We start from the raw sequence: 6,745 nt of genomic DNA, 5'->3' as shown, positions 1-6,745 counted from the left end.
CACCCCCGCCAGCTTCTCGGCTTGTAAATGCTGAAAGCCCCAAATTTCTTACCTCCTTTCACCAAAGTGTAGCATTTTATGATGTGAGAATCTTTACCCCAAGGCAGGCGGGGCAATGGGGTCCCTCCCTCATTTTCAGTCAATATATGCAATAGTTTATTGTTACAACCTTTTTTCCTCCAAGGAAACTAGGTGTGATGTACATAGTTCACCTACTCTTCATTTTATCTTCACAATCCTGTGGTGCAGGTTAGACTGAGAGGCAGCGACTGGCTAAAGGCCACCTATTCGGCACCGTAGCTGAGTTAGTCTTTGAACCCTGGTCTCCCAGGCCTTAGTCCTTTTCTCTTTAAGGTTTTGTGACCCACAGAAGTATTAATGCTCTGGATGTTCTCCTATTATAGTAGGAATCTTCTAGATCCTCCTTCCTGTAGTTTTTGACCCCACAGATACAAAATGTCCTTCATAGACCACTGGATCCCATTTTAAGTTTTGGCCCATTAGCATTCGGAGAACTTCCAAACTGCATTTTGTGGATGGGATTCAGTTCCAAATTCAGGTTTTGCAACCAAAGTGAATTGGGTACCCTTCCTGGACTTTGTGGGGTAAGGAAGGTGATGGGGGGAAATGCACTGGAAAGAGTGAGGTAACAGTTGCTTCATATAACTTCCCTGCAAACAAATTGGACTGAATGCTCAGTTAACAGCCACATTGTGTACTCTGGTTGCCAGTTCATTTCTTGGCTCAACTGAAAGTGCTCACACTGCAGCTTAACACCCAATTTAGACCCCAAATATTTGAAAGACTCTCTCTGACAGAGCCTCTTGGGTGCTAAGATCAACAGGGGGTGCCCTCTTGGTAGTTACTCTGCCCTCAGAGTCTCAGTTGGTGATTGTCTGGAACAGGACAATCTCTGTGGCAGCCCCTAAACTGTGGAACTCTCCCCACAGATGCCTGGCACCTATACCACTTTCGGTGGATGCTGATGACCTCCTTACCCTGGCTTTTGACACTTGAGGTGTATATCGTACAATCACAGAATTGCAGTTGTAAGGGACCATGAGGGGAGGGTCATTTATCTAACCACCTGCAGTGCATGAATCTTTTGCCCAAAGTGGGGCTTAAACCTACAACCCTAAGATTATAAGAGTCTCATGGTCTACTGACTGAGGTATCCTGCCTTATTTTTTGTGATTGCAATTTGTTTTAAACTGTTATAACCTGCCCTGAGATCTTAAGGTGAAGAGTGGGTAATTAGTAATAAGCATAATAATCTCCCTGTTAAGGAGGAGGGGGTTGCCTGGGGGGAGAGGTAGAGAAGAAGGGGGAAGGATGTTGGGGGTAGAAGGAGAGAGAAACATGAAAGACACCCCCCACTTTCAGGGTTATTTTTAAGAACACACACATCCAGGCTACTTTGCTGTTTTCTTGCATTTCTCAAGCCCTCTCTGTAAAACTAAGGAACTGTTAATTACAGAAGCTGGGGAGGATTTTTGGTGTGGTGTTTTTGGAGGGGGCTGCAAGTTAATGAAATGACGGCACCCAGGGCTCCCCTGAACGTTCCTCCAGTCACCCCCAGGGTGCCACAGCACACTGGTTGACAACCACTGGCGTAGGGGATAAAATTGAATGCTGAGTAACCCCACATTGAAGGCTCCATAGGGCCAAAGAGCACTCCCCAAGCATCACCCTTTGGAAGCGACCATCCAAGTAGGACCAGAACCACTCCAAAGCGGTGCTACCCATACCTAACTTGGACAGCTGCTCCAGAAGGGCTCCAGAAGGATACCATGGTTGGTGGTTTGTAAAACTGCTAAGAGGTCAAGGAGAATTAACGGGGACACATTTCCGCTGTTTCTCTCCCAACAGAGGTAACCATGCAGGGTGAGCAAAAACAGTTTCTGTGCCAAAACTGGGCCCAATTGAAATGGATCTAGAAAATCAGTTTCCTCCAAAAGTGTCTGGATCTGGTCCATGACTACCAGCTTAAGAACCCTGCCCAAGAAGGGGAGATTGGCAACTGGCCAGTAGAATCTACCAGTTAACTGTTTTAACATGGGTCCTACTTTTAATTTCTTGGCTTCTGTTTGATTTTTCTTTTGCTTATTTCTGTCTTCTTGGGACCTTTATGTGCGATTGCCTTTCTCTCTACCCTAACCTGTACTGCCATCTTATTTCTCATTTCCTCATCTCTCTTGGGTTCACTGAATAGTCATGTACTCTGCAACCTGCCCATAAGGGTACACATGTTATTCTTTATGTTAATATATTTGTCTCCTTCATGGATCACTACCTTGTTGTGGCGAAGGGGCTTGAATAACTCAGAGAAGCTATGAGCTATGCCGTGCAGGGCCACCCAAGATGGACAGGTCATAGTGGAGAGTTTTGATTAAACGTGATCTACCTGGAGCAGGAACTGGCAAGCCACTCCAGTATCCCTGCCAAGAAAGCTCCATGGACAAAGACAACAGGAATATAAAAGTTATGACGCTGGAAGATGAGCCCCTCAGGTCGGAAGGCGTCCAACATGCTACTGAGGAAGAGCGGAGGACAAGTACAAGTAGATTCAGAGCTGATGAAGTGGCTGGGCCAAAACCAAAAGGTCGCTCAGCTGCGGATATGCCTGGAAGTGAAAGGAAAGTCCAACGCTGTTGTCAGGGGTTTAGGAGCAGAAGCACGGGCAAGGGAGGAAACAGAGAGCGAAGGGGAGGAGGCAGAAGAAAAGATGAGTGACGACGACGACCCGAGATCTCCTAGTCTTTCCAGTGAATCAGAGGATTCACAGAAAGGAGCACCAGTGGCGAGGGCAAGGGGGGAGTCTAGGGGGGCACCCCAGGAAGACAGAGCCAGAGAGGACTCAGGGGGGAGCAGCTGGAAATCGGGACCAGCGTCACCGCCAGGAAGCAGGGAAGAGGAAGGGAGCCAGGGGGGAAGCGCTGGCAGCTCACCACAGGAGGGAGGACATGAGTCAGGAGTGGCCACACCTCCACAGGAGGGAGGACATGAGTCGGGGATGGCCACACCTCCATCGGGGAGCGAAGAAACGGTTGAGAGGAAAGTGGAAGGTTGGGCGCGCGCGCCAAGTTCAAATGCAGAGGAAGGCGGCGCAGTAAGCAGCCCCGAAAGAGAGCCAGGTCCTAAAGCCCGGCGCAAGGAGGCAGGAGGGTCTGGGTCAGCGTCAGAAGAATCCCGGAAGGAAGAAGCCCCGGGGGGTAGAGGGACCCAGAGGAGGACAGTCAGGAGGAAAAGGTGGAGCAAGGCTAGGATATTAAGTTGGTGCACACAGGGCGGAGACTCAGACGGAGCTTCGCCGACCTAGCTACTAGGCGTAGAGTTGCGCGCAGCAGCGTGAGAATGGAAACTGTAATTCAATAAAGACTTTTACTTAATGACCGCTGGCTAGCGTGATCCTCTGTGAGCTAGGATCTTCAAGCAGCACTGACAGTAAGCTCCGTCTGCACTTGTGGGCATCTACAGCCTCGAGGAGGGGAGAGACACAGGTGCCTACTAGCAAGCTCACGAACGGCAGACGACATGACGGCTGAGCAGCAGATAGAGGAACTCAGAAACGCGGTGGCACAACTGAACGCCGAGGCTCTAGCATCCAGGAAGAGGGAGGAGGAAGCAGCCGCAGCCTGCAGGGATCTCCAGGTCAGGTTAGACGTGCTGACAAAGCAGACACCCCGGCAGGAGGGCATTGGGTTGGCGAGACGGACAGGCGGGCTGGTCTCTCACTTCGATGGGAACCTGCAACAGTATCCCAACTTTAGAGCCGACGTACTGTGCGCACTGCAACTGCTGCATAAAGACTTTAGAGATGAACAAGAGAGAGTGGGGTTCATCATGTCCCATTTGCATGGGGATGCGAGAGCATGGCTACGCAATTTATGGAGAGATAAGGATCCGGCGCTACAGAATGCAGATGCCTTTATTAAAGCAATGGATGGGTGTTTTTTATCAAGTATTGACGTGGATCTTGCACGGAAGGAGGTGCATGGGCTGAGACAAGGGAGGGCCAGCGTCAGGCAGTACCATGCCCGCTTTTTCGCCTTGGTCAGTGCCCTGGAATGGGACAGAGATTCGGCTCCTGTAAGAGACCTCTTTTGGGAGGGGCTGCATAACTCGATTAAAGATGAGATCGCCAGGGGGGAGAGACCCCGAACCACCCAGGAGGTCGTTCAGAGGGCACTGGCAGTGGGGGTGAGGCTGGAAGGACGTCCGTGGAACAGGGACGAAGGGCGTGGAGGGCGCGAACCAGCCGGGGGCCCCTCCTTCTTTCCCAGGGAAGCAGCGCGGGCGCAATCCACGCCTCCGCCAGGAGGAGGAGCCGAACCTATGGAGGTGGGAGGTGCAAGGGCTCAGTCAGCAACCAGAGCCCTAGCACCAGCAGCAGTGAAAGCGAAGCCTCCTAGAGGGAACAGGAAGTGTTACGTCTGTGAGGAGCCAGGGCATATGGCGAAAGAGTGTCCCCAGAGGCCCCACAAGCTCACTGCAGCCTCAGCAATGGTGACTGCAGCAACACAGCAAGGAGGACCACAGCAGGGAAACGAGGCTGTCTGGCTGGAGGAAGAGGCACTGGGGCCCAGCCAGACGTGTTAGTGACGCAGTCCCCAGCGATTTTACAGCCCGTGAACCCCCTCCCGCCCAAACCAGTAGTGAGGCTCACAGCGTCTCTCCAACTGCCCAATGGAATCACCATGGACGTGCCAATCACCATTGACTCAGGCAGCAATGCGGACTTTATAGGGCAGGACTTTGTCGACAGGCACGCTGTGCAGTTGCTGCCGGCCACACTGCCCCTGCAGGTTGTCACGGTGGATGGCAGGGAGCTGCTCGGGGGGCAAGTGGTGAAGCAGACGCCACCAATGGTGATGCGACTTGGGAATCACAGAGAAATCATCAGCTTCAACGTCACTCGACTATCTGACACGCCCATTGTATTGGGCATGAGTTGGCTGGACAAGCACAGCCCAGCGATGGCTTGGTACCAGAGGCAGCTGACCTTCGGCTCTTCCTTTTGTGCTGAACACTGCATCGTGCCCAGGCAGGAAGGAGAGGAAGAGGAGTCACAGCTGCTGCTAGGCACGCTGCAAGCGATTCCACACAAGTACGCTGAATTTTTGGAAGTTTTCTGCGAGAAGGAGGCAGACAGGCTACCCCCTCACAGACCATATGACTGCAAAATTGACCTGCTGCCGGGGGCGGCGCTGCCTAAAGGGAAACTGTATTCCATGTCAGAGGACGAACTGCAGGAACTCAAAGAGTTCATTGACCATAACTTGCAACGCGGCTTCATCCGGGAGTCCAGGGCAGTGGGGGGCAGTCCCGTATTCTTTGTTAAGAAGCGGGACACGCCCCAGAAAAGACTGGTAGTGGATTACAGGATTTTGAACAGTCTGACTAGGCCATCGGACTTCCCCATGCCCCGTATTGACGACCTCCTCGCAAAGGTACGGAAGGGCAGAGTGTTCACCAAGTTGGACCTGCGGGGGGCGTACAACCTCATTCGCATGCGGGAAGGAGATGAGTGGAAGACAGCCATGTTCACGCCACTGGGGACCTACGAATATAGAGTTATGCCTTTTGGATTGCAAAATGGCTCCCACGTTTTTCAAGCGTTTATGCATCACGTGTTGGCGGGACTTCTCTACAAGACGTGCGTCTGTTTCTTAGATGACATCCTGATCTTTTCGGAGTCGCAGCAGGAGCATGACGGACACGTCAAGGAAGTGCTGAGCAGGCTAAAGCAACATAGGCTCTACGCCAAGCTGGAGAAGTGCCAATTTGACGTGCCGGAAGTGGATTTTCTGGGCTACAAGCTGTCTGACAAGGGGCTCGCCATGGACAGCGCCAAGGTTCGAGCGGTGTTGGATTGGAAGAGTCCGCGCAACCGGAAGGAGGTCCAACGGTTTGTCGGCTTTGCGAACTTCTATCGCAAGTTTATCAAGGGCTTCGCGATGCAGACAGCGGCCATCACTGACACGCTTAGCTCCAAGAAGAAGAAGTTCGTTTGGACAGCGCAGGCGGAGCAGTCCTTTCAGGCACTCAAGCGTCTCTTCGCGTCGGAAGAGCAGCTGCTTCATGTCAACCCCAGCAAGCCGATGAGGGTGGAGACAGACGCCTCGGACAGAGCCGTGGGGGCGGTCCTGTTGCAGAAAGACCCGCAGGGGGTGTGGCGACTGGGAGCGTTTTACTCCAGGAAGCTCAGCAAGTCCGAACAGAACTACACCATCTGGGACAGGGAGTTGCTGGCCATTCACGCAGCGTTCAAGGCGTGGAGGCACTTTCTGATCGGCGCCAAGCACACGGTGCAGGTTTGCACGGACCACAAGAATCTAGAGCACTGGCGCACGGCACAGTTCCTGAACCAGAGGCAGATACGTTGGGCTGAGTTCTTTGCAAACTTCGACTTCCGAATAGAGTATGTCCCGGGGGACACCAACATCATGGCAGACGCTCTCTCCCGTAAGCCACAGTATCTGGAGGACGCAACGCCAGCGGCCGCCATGCACATCTTCGCACCAGCAGTGTGGGCGTGCGCCGCGGCGACCGTGGACCTAGAGGCGGTGCGACGTGCGTTGCAGGAGGACTCCTTCGCACAAGCAAAGATGGCAGAGGTGCAAAGGGGCAAGGCAGCGGCCGACGGTTTCCGGCTACGAGATGGATTGCTCATCCGAAAAGGGGCCATCTACGTGCCGGGAGACGAACTTCGAGCCAAGGTGCTGCAGCAGCTGCACGACGCGCC

The 6,745-nt window shown here is 53.0% G+C and overlaps 1 protein-coding gene across 3 annotated transcripts in view; it reads left to right on the top strand.

The window, feature by feature from the left end:
• The window catches only part of LOC310693280 (protein FAM169B-like), a 66,056-nt gene that overhangs the window by 538 nt on the left and 58,773 nt on the right, over nt 1-6,745 (top strand). The gene's annotated exons all lie outside the window — the stretch shown is intronic.

The sequence above is a fragment of the Podarcis liolepis genome (assembly GCF_965112155.1).
Source record: "Podarcis liolepis genome assembly, chromosome: 14".
Classification (NCBI taxonomy): Eukaryota; Metazoa; Chordata; class Lepidosauria; order Squamata; family Lacertidae; genus Podarcis; species Podarcis liolepis.
The sequence above is the reverse complement of the archived record's forward strand: the minus strand, read 5'-3'. Positions and strand labels throughout refer to the sequence as shown.